Raw genomic sequence first — 16,397 nt, 5'->3', positions numbered from 1 at the left:
TGAGCCTCCCTTGGGGAAAGCATTCCACAAGCAGGGGGTCACCACAGAAAAGGCCTGTTTTCATGCTGCCACCCTCTAGCAAAGGAGGCACAGGAAGGACAACCTTGCATGATGATTGCAGGGTCCGGGAGGTTCATATGGGGACAGGCAGCCCTTGACGTATTGCAGTCTTAGTTAAGGCTTAGTAGTGCTTTGAATTGGGCCCAGAAACTAGCTGGCAGTTCAGCTAGGATTGGCATTATATACTCAATCCATCTTGCCCAGGGCAGAACCTGGCTTCCAAATTCTGCACCAGCTGAAGTTTCCGAACCATCTTCAGAGGCAGCCCCATGTATCATACATTGCAGTAATCTAACCTAGAGGTCACCAGAGCACAGATGACAGGAGCTAGGTTATCCTTGTCCATATAGGGGCGCAGCTGATGGAAGGTACCCTATGCCACTGAGGCCATGTGAGCCACGTGACAGCCAAGGATCCAGGGGTACCCCCAAGCTACATACATGCCCCTCCAGAGGGAGTGTAACCCCATCAAGAGCAGGCCACCTCCCATCCATCCAGTCTAGCGGACCACCCACTAACAGCGCCTCAGTCTTATCTGGATTGAGCTTCAGTTTGTTGGTTCTCATCCCATTACCAAGGCAAGACAACAGTCCAGCACATTCACTGCCAACCTGCAAGTGTAAATGAGAAGTAGAGCTGTGTGCCATCAGCATATTGCTGGCAACGTACTCTCAAACCACTGCCACTCAGCAGTTTCATGTAGATGTTAAACAGCAAGGAGGATAAAATTGAGCCCTGAGGAACTCATCATTGAAGGCTCCATAGGGCTCCTCAAGCATTAACCTCTGGAAACGACCATCCAAGTTGGACCACCCCAAAACAGGGCCATCCATCTCTCGCTTAGACGGCCGCTCCAGAAGGACACCATGGTTGATGGTATCAAAAGCCACTGAAAGGTCAAGGAGAATTAACAAGGACACATTTTGTCATCATACAGGGTCACCAAAGCAGTTTCTATGCCAAAACTGGGCCTAAACTCCAATTGAAATGGATCTGGAGAATCAGTTTCCTAGATCAGGTCTGTGACTATCTGCTCAAGAACCTTGCCCAAGAAGGGGAGGCTGGCAACTGGTCAGTTATTACAGTGGTACCTTGGTTCTCAAGTGCCTTGGTTGTCAAACAACTTGGAACCCAAACACAGCAAACCTGGAAGTAAGTGTTCTGGTTTGCGAACTTTTTTGTTCTGGTTTGCGAATTTTTTTGTTCTGGTTTGCGAACTTTTTTGGGAAGCTGAATGTGCTCTGTTTTGATTGTTACGCTTCTGATTTGAGTGCCACTCTTCTGTTTTGTGTGCCACACTTCCATTTTTAGTGTTACGCTGAGGTCTGTCTGTTTTTGCTATTTATTTTGAATTTTTGTGGCTCTTTTTGTGTGTGTGTGTGACTTGTGAAACCCAGTTCAGCTACTGATTGATTGATTGATTGTGTGACTGTACTACATTGTTTATTGCTTTCCTTTTATGGATCAATGGTCTCGTTAGATAGTAAAATTCATGTTATATTGCTGTTTTAGGGGTTGTTTCTTAAAGTCTGGAACAGATGAATCCATTTTGCATTACTTTCTGTGGGAAAGCGCACCTTGGTTTTGGAACACTTGGGTTTGGGAATGGACTTTTGGAACGGATTAAGTTTGAGAACCAAGGTACCACTGTACTTAGATTTTCCAAATCCAAGGAAGGCTTCTTAAGGAATGGTATTGCTACTGCCTCCTTGAAGCAGGCAATGGGACTTAACAGCATAGTTCTGTATATGTGTACTCCTAGTGAAGTCAATTAAACTTACTCTCCTGGCTAAGCATGTATAGGACTGCAGTCCAAGTGTCCATAATTCTACCCTGGATTGTGGCCATATCTCTCCCCCTTCGCACACACACACTCCAGCATTAAAGCATTCTTCTTATTTGTTTAAGCCTTACTAAGAGCATTTGAGGTGTGTGACAGAATCATGTCCATTAATGCTGCCGAAGAATCAATCTTTTGAAACTTTCTGGGTTTCATGCGCTCAGTTTCTCCACTGGATCATTTGAGTTAACAGCTAGTTGACTCTTGTTTACCTATTCAACAGCTTTCCCTTTTAGTTTCTGGCTAACCGTAAATGTATGGAAACACTGGGTATTTAGTTTAAAGCCCTTCATAGCTAAAATTAGAGTGTGGCTCTTCCAAGGAAGGAGAATGAAATCAAAACACGCAAACAAAAGGGCTTAACTTTGCTTGCTGGTGGTGGAGTAGCAACATTTAAAGGAGTTCTTGCAGTCTGCTGCTAAACACTTACTTGGAATATATTCAGGATCGCAGTTGCAGGGCACAGGAGCTCAGCCAGTTAGTATGTGGTGCTGATAATGCCAAGGTTGCAGTTTTGATCTCCGTATGAGGTAGCTAAATATTCCTGCCTTGCAGGGGGTTGGACTAGATCAGGTATCCCCAAACTCAGCCCTCCAGATGTTTTGGGACTACAATTCCCATCATCCCTGACCACCGGTCCTATTAGCTAGGGACGATGGGAGTTGTAGTCCCAAAACATCTGGAGGGCCAAGTTTGGGGATGCCTGGACTAGATGATCCTTAGAGTCCCTTCCAACTCTACAATTCTATGATTCTAAGAAAATGGTTTTGGCAGCTGGACCCCTGGGGACTTCATACAGCCCTTGCCGTATTTTTTTTGCTCTCACTTCTCCCTGCATTAAATGGGATATGAGGTGCTGTTTATTGAGCATTCGTCTTGATTTGTTTGCAGGGGCAATGTTAGACAATGTTGGCTATTTACCGGGCATTCGTTCCAATTTGTTTGCAGGGAGGTTAGATGAGGTGCCAAAGCAAGTGTTATTTTGTACTTTCCAGTGCATTTTCCAGACTTTATTTGTGATTTTACTGTGTGTTTCACGTAAACCACTTAGAGGCTTCGATAAACCATATATAAACATCCTTAAATAAATAGGTAGTCAGCCTGGTAGTCACGCCTCTCCAATTCCAAGCATTCTCCCCATCAACTGAAGAAAAGATCAGGGTGGTCTAATCCCTCTGCCTCCCCACCACCAAAATAAGAATAATAATAAAAGTTTATTCAGATTTCATTGCTTAATGAACTAAACTAGAATCTCGGCAGACTCTATAAGCAGGCAGTGAATGCTTAGAGTGGGGAATCTGTCCTCCTTTACAGGGCTTATAGCTACCACACTGCTCCAGAACTGTCCTCTCAGAACCAATAACATATCATTAGTATAGGACCCACAGTTCTCTTTTCCTCTGCCATTATCTCTTAATGGGTTCGGAAAGCCTGTCTTTACTGCATATGTAATTTTCCTGATTCTTTCTTAGTGTGACAGGTTTTAGTTAGCCTCTTCCTCTTCCATCTCTCTAATAACCAGAACCTTTCGCCTCAGGCCCTTGGTGTGTGGTGTCACTGTCTTGTGCTGCAATATTATGAGTTCATTTTGTGGCGTTTGTTCCACCCGCCCTGTCTTTTTCCTTTAGTATTTCAGCTCTAAGGTATGATATCTGCTCTTTAGCCATTAGGAAGCTATAATATGCAAGACTGGCAACATATATTAATTAAAGGCAGGGCTTTTTTCAGTTGGAACTCGCCAGAACTAATTTCTGGCACCTCTCAGGTGGGCGCCATTGCCATTCTAAGAGAATGAGGGAGGTGTTCGTGGCAACTCTTTTTCTAGAAAAAGAGCACTGATTAAAGGTATATCCTGACAGATACAGATTGGAACAAAAGATGATGGAAGAGAAGATATCAGAAAAGGTGGGGAAGCCAGCTCTTCCTTGGCCCCTGATTGTTCATCTTACTGTCTGTGCACAATTAATAATGTGGCTTTTTTTAAATTTATGAGGACAGTTGTTGATGGCGGTTTCATGGCACTGGCCACCCATGTTTGAGTGTTTCCCTTTCTTTCATCAGAATTACATTTGCCTCTGAATTCCACTGAAAAAGAACTAAGCTCACCATTTGTGCTTTTGTTGGATTGCAAAAGCACTTTGATATCACCGACACCCAATTCTGCAGTGTTTTCATCAACTCTGCATCCAGGAATTTCAAAGTGTGTTTTAGTACTATGACAACAAGTATTATGTGTTCTCCCCATACGTGTTCTTCCCATATATGTGAGCTATATATATATATATATGCCACTTACGTACTGAACCATCTAATGTAACCTCATAGAAAAACTTTTTCATTCCAAGTTGCATTTAAAATTATGAATGTTTATTCCCTGAGTTCAACTGGTTGATATTAAGCAGGCTTCCTCAACCTCAGCCCTCCTGATGTTTTTGGCCTACAACTCCCATGATCCCTAGCTAGCAGGACCAGTGGTCAGGGATGATGGGAATTGTAGTCTCAAAACATCTGGAGGGCCGAGGTTGAGGAAGCCTGATATAGCATATAGTGCCCATGATGCAGCGCAACTGCCAAAGAAGCACACATGTGAGAACCTATAACCATTAATGCAGCTGTAGGCCTACGCAGCCCATGATGAAAATACAGTTGGTAGAGCATGAGACTCTTAAGCTTAGGGTTATGGGTTCAAGTCCCACATTGGGCAAAAAAGATTTGTGCATTGCAAGAGGTTGGACTAGATGACCCTTAGAGTCCCTTCCAACTCTACAATTCCATGATTCTACATGTGCATGTAAAAAAAGAACCAGAGTCTAACTTATTTTGTTACATCAAAATAAGCATAATTACTTGAATTGTTTGGAGGACTGACAAGCCACTTCAGGAATGGGCAATTTTGAGCAAAGAAGCAATTCAAATGCAGTGCTTAGCCTTTTCCTGAGCCACTGTTTCTCCATTCCATTTTGACTCCAAGCCACTGTTCCTCCCATGGGGTTATAAGCATATGCAGTGGTACCTCTGGTTATGAACTTCATTTGTTTTGGAGGTCCGTTCTTAACCTGAAACCGTTCTTAACCTGAGGTACCACTTAAGCTAATGCGGCCTCCCGCTGCCGCCACGCCACCACCACTGCACAATTTCTGTTCTCATCCTGAGGTAAAGTTCTTAACCCTAGGTACTACTTCCAGGTTAGCGGAGTCTGTAACCCAAAGTGTTTGTAACCCAAGGTGTTTGTATCCCGAGGTACCACTGTATTTGTCAGATGTGGACCTTCTGGGGAAGAGATAATGGCATGCATAGAAAGAGTTAAATGACACACACAGAGACTGCCACTATTTTTCACTAAAGTGTCCCCTCCTTTTCTTTTAAAAATAATATAATAATATAATAATTTATTATTTATACCCCGCCCATCTGGCTGAGTTTCCCCAGCCACTCTGGGCGGCTCCCAATCAGTATTAAAAACAATACAGCATTACATATTAAAAACATCCCTGAACAGGGCTGCCTTAAGATGTCTTCTGAACGTCAGGTAATTCTTTATCTCTTTGACATCTGATGGGAGGGCGTTCCACAGGGCGGGCGCCACTACCGAGAAGGCCCTCTGTCTGGTTCCCTGTAACCTCACTTCTCGCAATGAGGGAACCGCCAGAAGGCCCTCGGCGCTGGATCTCAGTGTCCGGGCTGAACGATGGGGGTGGAGACGCTCCTTCAGGTATACAGGACCGAGGCCGTTTAGGGCTTTAAAGGTCAGCACCAACACTTTGAATTGTGCTCGGAAACGTACTGGGAGCCAATGCAGATCTCTCAGAACCGGTGTTATGTGGTCCCGGCGGCCACTCCCAGTCACCAGTCTAGCTGCCGCATTCTGGATTAATTGCAGTTTCCGGGTCACCTTCAAAGGTAGCCCCACGTAGAGCGCATTGCAGTAGTCCAAGCGTGAGATAACTAGAGCATGCACCACTCTGGCGAGACAGTCCGCGGGGAGGTAGGGTCTTAGCCTGCGTACCAGGTGGAGCTGGTAGACAGCTGCCCTGGACACAGAGTTAATCTGCGCCTCCATGGACAGCTGTGAGTCCAAAATGACTCCCAGGCTGCGCACCTGGTCCTTCAGGGGCACAGTTACCCCATTCAGGACCAGGGAATCCTCCACACCTGCCCGCCTCCTGTCCCCCAAAAACAGTACTTCTGTCTTGTCAGGATTCAACCTCAATCTGTTAGCCGCCATCCAACCTCCAACCGCCTCCAGGCACTCACACAGGACCTTCACCGCCTTCACTGGTTCTGATTTAAAGGAGAGGTAGAGCTGGGTGTCATCTGCATACTGATGAACACCCAGTCCAAACCCCCTGATGATCTCTCCCAGCGGCTTCATATAGATATTAAAAAGCATGGGGGAGAGGACAGAACCCTGAGGCACCCCACAAGTGAGAGCCCAGGGGTCTGAACACTCAGCCCCCACCACCACCTTCTGGACACGGCCCAGGAGGAAGGAGCGGAACCACTGTATAACAGTGCCCCCAGCTCCCAGCCCCTCAAGACGGTCCAGAAGGCTGTTATGGTCGATGGTGGTTTCATTTGTGTGTAATGTTTCATTAGATCCCCAAGCCAGCAATTTCAGCTCCCTGAAGAGTCGGACACAACTAAATGTCTAAACAACAACAACAGAAGAAACAGCACCACATGTGGAACAACCCATAATTGCTGAATGGGCAGAAATATTTCCTAGAGAGATTTGCTGCTCGGGATTAGGAAAGAGGGACTGAAAGCAGACTTTCACACAACCTTAACAGTGGATAGTGGAGGCCACCATCTGTAGTCCAAGTCATAAACACAAGAGTTCACAGAGTCCAATTGTTTGTGACTGGGGTGGAATCTACACAAGTGTTAAAATTGTGAAAATGCTTTTTAAAAACTGTTTTAGCTCAAGGTCATCATCTAGTGTCACAATTGTATACTGCACTTTACAACACATTCAAAACATTTTATTTGCAGCTGTATAGCTGAGTCTCTAGCGTTGTATCAAGGTTATGTAATGGAGGGACACAGCCAATCTTGTTTGGACTGGTTTCTGATGAAGATGAGAAGATAACAGTGATTTTAATTTAATATAGCAATCTTCTATTTTTCTTATGGATTTATAAGTTGCCTTCTACATGTGTGTCAAGGCGACTTACAAACATAAAGAAACAGTTTTAGAAACAGTTGAAAAATAACCGAAATTAGATTTAAAAACAATACACAATGAACATCTAAAGCCAGAGTCCTTTTCATCTGACTGGAAATGTTTGTCAACTGCATTCAGTTGTTTCTGGAAAGTACAAATTGTGAGCACCTGCCATATCTTGACAGGGGCAGCCACAATGAAAAGCCTGCTCCTGTGGAAGGGGGTTCTGGTATGTTTGGGACTCTTTGGAAAAACTGGTCTGCAGAATGCATTGACCTGCATGGTATATAAAGAATAAGGTAGTTTGTGGGCATCTATGGGCATTTCATTGTGCTGTGGTTCAAGCTGCCATCACCTGAAGCAGGGCGGGGCAATAATATTGAAAAGGGAGAACTTCCAAACTGTTTCTATTGGTGGATGAGATTCAATTCCATATCAACGAATTCAGGTTGTGCAATTAATATTGATTTGGGACTCCTCCAGAACAAATGCATTCTGCACACACACACATGCCCCACAGTCAGGGCCGGATTTAGGTTTGATGAGGCCCTAAGTTACTGAAGGTAATGGGACCCTTCATATGTCCAGCTGTCCTTTGTCAACAACAAATTGTCACTGTTTCTTTTGTTGAATATATGCTATATGGTAATTTATGGACCTAATAGGTATCTAAAGCTATTTGCACATAACAAATAGGAGCCTACACAACACAAAACACTGTTGCTGTAGGTAGGTTTTATTTTATTTGTTTTTTTATCTTATATTTTGGAAAAGTACATCCAATTTTTTCCCTTTACATTTTTAGGGGGCCCCAAGAGAGTGGGGCCCAAACTATATCTTGTTTAGCTTATACGTAAATCCGGCATTGCCTGCAGTCAGATTTTGTGATAGGGATAACACTTGCTTGACACAACGGCACATAACTTATGTACAAAGAAATCAAGAGGAACGCTCCATAAAAAGCAACCAGAGAAACAAAATATGCCCTGTTGCTGCCTTGGCTTTTCTTGCCTCATTTCTCCACCCCTTTAATACTCTCGTCTTGCTTTCTTGTGCTCCTTTAAAGTCCTTATTTATTTTTCTAAGGTCTTCTGCAGCAACAGAGATGGTGGGGGGAGCAACCAGCTGTAGCAGAGAGGGAATTCGCCAAGCAGCTGTTGAAATACAGAGGCATTCCGGAAATGCTAGTACATATATGCAACAGATTGTGGAGGATTACAACTGTGAGCAAGCAAATCTATCAAAGAGAAGCCAATGCACAGCTAATCAATAGGCCACTCTTATGAACAGGCTTATAGTTATACTATTTGAAGGACCCAGGATTGCTTTATCATTCAATTATGTCTGCCACCCAAGAAAAGGTGGGTGCAAGCTGGTCCTGAAATGGGACCTGCTGCCTTCTGTTTTCTGACCACATCTACTGCAAAATTAAAACTGGCTTTGAGTCATTCTGTCTTCTCCAAGAACTGTAATTCTGGGAAAGGGCAATAGAGATCTGTAATAGTGGATTCTTACCATCTCCAGGAACCACAACTACACCCTACTTCAGCAGCAGCAACATGGAAAGGGAACTGTTTTCCTGCAATGTTTGCTGCAATGTTTGAAGGCCCAGCACCTCACAGATGGGGTCCACTGTTGTGACGTGGGGTTTGTGATTTCAGCTCTCTTGACATAATATGCTGGAGACACTTCTCTAGTAACACTTCTTTATTAACGCAACAAGACTGAAACTTGAGGAGGGGAGAGCTACATTTATAGGGACAGGGAACTAGCTAGAAAGGATACATTTTGGAGGGAACAATATCAGGCAATCACAGTCCTGCCTTTTGGAGGCAACCAATAAGACAGAGGATCCAAATACAGCAGCTTAAATGAACCAATAGTAGCTGTACCCTCTGGAACCAAAAGGCAGTTACTTTACCCTAATGCAAATACAGACAATAATAATACAGATATAAAATCCTTTGACTCAATACACAACATCCACCATCACACAGTTTCATCCCCAGCAGTTGCCATGTCATCATCATGCTCGGCACTCCTCAGGAGAAGGGAAACACTGAGAGTGGTGATATCATGCCACATGCCACAAGGGATAAATGTGGGCCTGCGAGGGCCACGCTCCCCCTGTAATTAGGCATTTACTTCTAAGGGAACAAGACTAAGATTGGGCATGCATTACGACTGCTGTTTCCAAACAATGGTCTTTTGTAGGGCTGCTGGGGCTATGGGCTATGATTCTATACTATTGCTACTTTCTGGCAATGGTCTATGCGTTGGAAGCATCAGGTAAGTAGTGCTGCTCTTCCCCCAACAATCATGACTCAACTCCACACAATTGGCGTCCTTGGGATCTACACACAATATTCAGACTTGGCGCAACTACATCAAAATCTACCACTTGGAAGTGAATAAGACTGGCAGCTTCTAAGCAAACTGCTGATATTTCCACAAATCAGTATCTTTCTGGAAGAACGGGCATGTACTACAAGACTCTTTGTTCTTAATATCCTTTCCTGTCACCTGAGTGGCTTTCCCCCCAGCCGTGAGGATTTATTAGTTAGCACAAAGTTGCTCCCACTATCTAAGGGATAGCTCAGTCAGTAGAGCAGCGGTTCTCAACCTGTGGGTCCCCAGATGTTGTTGGCCCACGAATCAGTGTGTTTTTATATGAGTAGAATGTGTGTTTTTATTTAAAATGCATCTCTGGGTTATTTGTGGGGCATAGGAATTCATTCCTCCCCCCCCCCAAAAAAAAATAGTCTGCCCCCCCACAAGGTCTGAGGGACAGTGGACTGGCCCCCTGCTGAAAAAGTTTGCTGACCCCTGCTTTAATCTCAGGGCCATGGGTTTGAGCCCCACATTGGACAAAAGATTCCTGGATTGCAGGGGGTTGGACTAGATGACCCTTCGAGGTCCCTTCCAACTCTACATTTCTATTAGGAAATTGCCAGGATTTCAAAGGCAGAATTGGCATCTGGGGGGAATTTCTGAAAGGCGACGCTTTGTCCTGGATCTTAGTGTTTTTGTTTTTTAAAAAGCTCAACAACTTTTATATTTTCCTAAGAAAAGCTCACCAATTTTGATGGGGTTTTTTTTTTTGCTTTTGGGGTGTCCTGGTTTTTACTTTTTGAATATGGAAACCCTATTTCTATGATTCTGTGATTCAGTGTTTACAATCAAAGCCTCGTATGTACTGGGTGGTGTTATTTTGGAAATTCACTTCCCAGGCAGTGGGAGTGCATTTATACAACTTCTTCTCTCCCAGCCCCATTTACCCATAAACCAAATGAACCATTAATTATAAGGAGCTGAAAAGCTCAGGCTATTTAAAAACATCTGTAAAGTAACCAGCAACACTGCTTTGGTTGCAGAGTGTGGGGAAAACAAGGCAGGAGTATGGATTTTTAAGGGAGAATGGGAAGATTTCAGGGAATATATGGCTCTCCTTACATGCCCACTTTAGGATCAATACTTACCACCTAATGTGCTTTTGAAATCTGCTCTGTACAGTAGATACAGGCCTGCCTTTGAAGAGTGTGCAGAAATTTCAGCTGGTGGAGTACGCAGTTATGTAGACAGGTCCCTGGGAGTATGATTACACAAGTGCTCCAGCTGAGAGAGGCATTATCCATCTTCACTCACAACAAGTGGCCCCAGATAGAGCAGCACATCTCCACCTGCATTCAAAGATGTTTTCAGCTAGTTCTGGGGGACTCAGCTGAGCATCACTCAGCAGACATAGATGATGGACATCAGGGCCGTCTTAAGTATATCCAGCACCATGGTGCAAAGATCCCTCCTGCGCCCCCCCCCCCCCCCGTTTCCCAGAGTTGCGGACCTTTTTACGGCACTGCCGGCAGCTTTGCGGGGCTGGAGGAGGCAGGCAGCGGCTGGAGGGTGGCTCCTCTGGCGGGGAAGAGGCAGAGGCTCCGGGCATGGCGCTGCTTTGGCGAGGGCAGCAAGCTGATGCCGGGAGGTGCCACACCCAGCCTCCGCCTCTTCCCTGGCGCCCTCCAGACCTTGGTGCCCTGGCGCCCTGCGCCACTAGCCTCTATGGGCAAGACGCCCCTGATGGACATGAAGAGACATATTATCCACATTGGCTGCCAACATGGGAGCTTGCTTCTACATGGATTATGGCACAGGTAGCCAATGTGGTGCTCTCCAGATGTTGCTGGATTGCAGCTCCCATCATTCTTGACCATTGGTGGCTAGGACTGATGGCTAGGAGTTGAAGTTGAGCAACATCTGGAGGGCACCATGTTGACTACCTCTTAATTAAGGGAGCAGTGGCAAATAGGCATTACGTCTGAATAAACCCAGGGATCATTTCGCCAACAAAACGTAAACATGTAATGATTATTAATGGGGGGAATGTAAAGCTGGCTTAACTCTATAAAAAAATCGAGGATCAATGCTGAAGACCGAAAATGATTCCCTTTGTTTCTGAAGTTCACGCTGTAAGTGCTGCTGCTGAGGTAGCCAAAAGCAATTGTGCAAAATTATTTATTTGATTTAGATACCGCGGCCATTCATCAAAAGATCTCAGGGCGGTTGAAAAGATAAAAGAGCAAACAGTGGGCTCAAAGAATTCTGGGCGCTGTAGTCTACCCCTCACAGAGTTACAATTCCCAGCAACTCTTAACAAAGGACAAGGCCCAGAAATGCTTGAGGGAAAGAATGTGCTCTGAATGTGCTGTGCAAGTCCAATGCGTATGCAGCCACAGTGTACCCGTTAACCACAGAATCCTGGCTGACTGTGATGGAGAAACAGAAAACCAGGGGGAAGGAAAATGTACTGGAGGACCAGGAGTCCTGTACAGAGAGCACTCTATGCTGCAACCTTTTGTTGCAGGTCCTACTGCTATAGCCTAACTTGTTTTTATTTTTTGGTAACTTCATTTTGTGGGGTGCCATCTGAATGTTCTTTCAGCTAGGGGAGAACTTCAATTCAGCTGGCACTGAAAGGTGAGCTTGCCCAATTTGCATTTTACTAAACAATGCACGAGCTGAAACAGCGCTGCCCTTCAAAATTGCACACTTACCCAGATTTCCCCCTGCAGCCAAGTAATGCACACCAAAAAATGCATATACTGTGGTAAAGTGTGCATATAAGTGCATATGTTACTGAAAACAACATACAAAAATGCATCATATTGGGAAAAACAGCTTTGCAAAAATATGTATATTTGGCCAAAAATGCTTGCAAAAATGTATACAGTAAATTCATACAAAAATTCTAACATATTTTCATGAGGGCTTGCTTATTTAAAAGAAAAAAAGAGAGAGAAACTGATGTAGAAATGTAGAGAACTGGGGGAAATGAGCAGTCGAGAAAGATCAAAACAGACCAATTTGCCCATCCCTACTTTCAGCTAGGACCATTCAGTTAGATTCTGCTTTACTCAGTTACCAGCTGAAGAAGTTGTGTGGGGTGGGCTGGGGCAGGGAGAGGAACTGAATTATGAAGAGACTTTGGCAAACAAACTGAGCTCTCTGTTGTTGTTGTTTTAAAAAAGTTGCTGAGGCATGGATCTCAACCCCTGAGTCCAGCAATACTGAATCTGCTCTTTAATAGTCCTTGGTAGACGATATCCCTCTCATGAATCCTCAGAAAGGTACCATGGATCAAAGGCAGACCATTAACAGCGGAGAAAATGTGGCATGGTGACCTGATGCAACACAATCTTCTGATTAGGATCATGACATCTTTTTCGCAGGTGGGCATTGGGAAACTGCTAGCCAGCATGTGAAAGGGACACTTTGTTCTTCTGGAGCTGAGAAGAGGCCCAGGGAGAAAATCAAGAATGCCTTTCCCAATTCCCTTTTAAATAATCCTCAGGCGAAGCTAAGTGAGTTAATAGCAGCACATCTGGGCCATGTGAGTGAGACTAGGGGGGAACTCAAAGGCAGCCTCTGTTGACATTATAATGGTGTAGTACCCTAGTGGGATGATGTGTAGATAATTTATGAAGAAAGCAGTGTCATCCAGCTTTACTTCATTATGCCCATCTGCAAAAAAATTTTATGAGGGCTCGTCCTTGTTCCTCTTTTAATAATCATGAAAAAATGTTGTCCTGAGGCAGTGCTTCTTTTTTGGTTAAAAATGAGGTGCTGGGTGGTATTAATCATATCTCAGAGGATCCAACTCTCTGGGGTCAAGAGGGTCTTTGCCCACCCCTAAAATATTTTGGTATTGAATGGCACTGCCATTCAAATGGTGTGTGTGCACCGCATCATGTGATGCCTCCCCCCCTATTTTATTCAAGTTGGCACCCCTGTCATATCTTGTCAAAAGTATTGTGGGCGTCAACACAAAATGGCTGCCATGGGCAACAATAAAAGAGGTGACTGTACTTCATACTATTGAGTGTTCTCTCTCTCTCTCTCTCTCTCTCTTACACACACACCACTGCCCTTAGGCAAAGGAAATAGTCACAGCTGTCAACTTTTACCTTCTTGCGAGGAATCCTATTTGGAATAAGGGGAATTTCCCTTAAAAAGGGGAAAACGTTGACAGCTATGGAAAAGGTTCCTCCATACTGGAATTACTTCATCTCCAAAGGTTAGACTGCTGAGCTGTATAAATACATGCAGCCATGGACTGTGAAAAGAAACGTCAAGATTAACAGTGGCTTGTTGGCTTAGAAAGCTTGGGAATCAGAAATCTTATAGGTTAACATTTATTGAGCAAATCCAGCCTGGATGGTCTCAATAGGCAGCTCAAACATATTGAGTGAGGTTTCCCATAGAGCTTGAAGCACATCACTCGGAGTCAACAAGAGCTGGACCCTTGACAAGGCTCCTAAGCTGCACTGCTATTGATCGGCCATTGTCCCCTGTGAAAGAAATCCTGCGCCCTGAAAGATACTTCCTGCTGTAGCTGCTCAGACCTGATGTAGAGATGCTAATCGGCTCTCTTGAAATGGGATGAATTTATCTCTCAGGCAAACAAGAACCAAAGGATCACAGGGCTGTGCTTGACCTTTTGCAAGCGTATTCAGCCACAAAAACTGCATTTCTGCATCTCATTTTGACTTGTTTTCTTCCATGCCTGCTTTCAGGTTTTTTGAACCTCCACCGCCCTCCCCCCCCCAAAAAGAAAATCACCACCAAACCAAAAACAAAAACAGCGTGAATGGCTTCTCTTTCTGAAGTGGGAGCTTGAAGCCAAGCCTGGAGCCAGCTCGGAGAAAATTGCTGGAGCAAAGGGAAGCGACACAACAGCTCTTGGTGGTGCTTTTGCATTCCATAGCTAGGGAGAGCTGAGCTTTCCTGTCTTTTATTTTTAACTTTGTCCTGACCAGTCTTCCTGAGCCGGTTATAGTGATCCTCCAAAATAAAAATATTTGCTCACCTGCCGGTGCGTTTATTAGTGTCCTCATCAATTAAACCTATTCAGATGATGCTGACATGCTGATTTTAGCTGCTATATTAGGGAAGTCCAATAAAAGCACCTTACCCATCTTGGGCTGGCAACGCCAATACAGATATACACTGTGATAGCCATAAGACAGGACCTGTGTGTGTGTGTGTGTGTGTGTGTGTGTGTGGGCAGGAAAGTGGTTTGCAAGCAGAAGTCTAATTAGGGAATTTGTCAGGTACAAGGGAGAGTAGCAGCGAAAGAGCTGGTCAAAGCATCCAATTGTAAATGGGTTTGGAGCACTTCCAAACGGCTTGTTTATTGAGCATTCATCCTGATTTGTTTGCAGGGAGATTAGACTTAGTTGGCTAAGTCATGAGTATTCATTCTGATTTGTTTGTGGGGAGGTTGGAGAACATTGCATCAAAGCAAGTGTTAACCCACACTTTCTTCTGCCTATTCCAATCAATTTCCTTATCGCAAAAAGTCAAATTTTGGGGGAAGAGGGTGTGTCAGGATCCAATATGTGATTGAATCTCTCCTGGAAATAGTGACAGTCTGGAAGTGTGCCTGGTCTGTTTTGTAAGAAAACGAATGCTCAATAACATCGAGAAAATTATTATCCTGAGCTGGTCCATTAGCTAGTCAAAATAAACAAACAAACAAACAAACAAAAAAACGGAACGAATCCACAAACGTGAATTGTCTTCTATTTTTTTAATGAGCACATAGCTTCCAGGGAGCCCAGGGCAACGCCATTGGCCAAGGTCACCTAGTGCTCTCTTGCGCATTGGCCTTTTTTCTCTGTCTCACCAGAGTGGTGCATGCTCTAGTTATCTCCCGCTTGGACTACTGCAATATGCTCTACGTGGGGCTACCTTTGAAGGTGACCTGGAAACTACAGCTAATCCAGAATGTGGCAGCTAGACTGGTGACTGGGAGTGGCTGCTGGGACCATATAACACTGGTCCTGAAAGACCTACATTGCCTCCCAGTATGTTTCCAAGCACAATTCAAAGTGTTGGTGTTGACCTTTAAAGCCCTAAATGGTCTTGGCCCTGGATACCTGAAGGAGTGTCTCCACCCCCATCATTCAGCCTGGACACTGAGGTCCAGCTCTGAGGGCCTTCTGGCAGTTCCCACACTGTGAGATTACAGGGAGCCAGGCAGAAGACCTTCCCAGTAGTGGTGCCTGCCCTGTGGAACGCCCTCCCACCAGATGTCAAGGAAATAAACAACTATCTGACTTTTAGAAGACATCTAAAGACAACACTGTTTAGGGAAGTTTTTAATGCTTGATGTTTTATCGTGTTTTTAATATTCAGTTGGGAGCAGCCCAGAGTGGCTGGGAAAACTCAGCCTGATGGGCGTCTTCTCCTACTATTTCACTCTCATGCAAGCCAAGACACAAACTAAAATGTCTTCAGTCTTTTCCCTCATAGTGTCCATGCCTTTGACAGTGGTCTCCTCATGCTATACACTTATCCACTCACTGTGAAACACAGGCAAAGGGCAGGCAAGGGGGGAGCAAACTTTTCAGCAGGGGGCCGGTCCACTGTCTTTCAGACCTTGTGAGGAGGCCGGACTATATTTTGAAAATAATAATAATGAATGAATTCCTATGCCCCACAAATAACCCAGAGGTGCATTTTAAATAAATGCACACATACTACTTGTGTAAAAATACCAGGCAGGCCCCATAAATAACCCAGAGATGCATTTTAAATAAAAGGACACATTCTATTTATGTAAAAACACGCTGATCCCCGGACCATCCGTGGGCCGGATTTAGAAGGCAATTGGGTCGGATCCGGGCCCTGGACCTTAGTTTGTCTACTCATGGGTAAAGGGATCTTAAAAGCAGCTGTGGTGCAGAGTAAGGGGTGCAGTGTCCTTGAGATCCAGTTGTATAAATGTCTGCTTTTCCATGCAGGAAGCACAATCTGTGCCTCAATCTTCCCTTGTGA

This window comes from Podarcis erhardii (assembly GCF_964252035.2).
Source record: "Podarcis erhardii genome assembly, chromosome: 2".
Lineage (NCBI taxonomy): Eukaryota > Metazoa > Chordata > Lepidosauria > Squamata > Lacertidae > Podarcis > Podarcis erhardii.
This window is presented reverse-complemented; position numbering follows the sequence as displayed.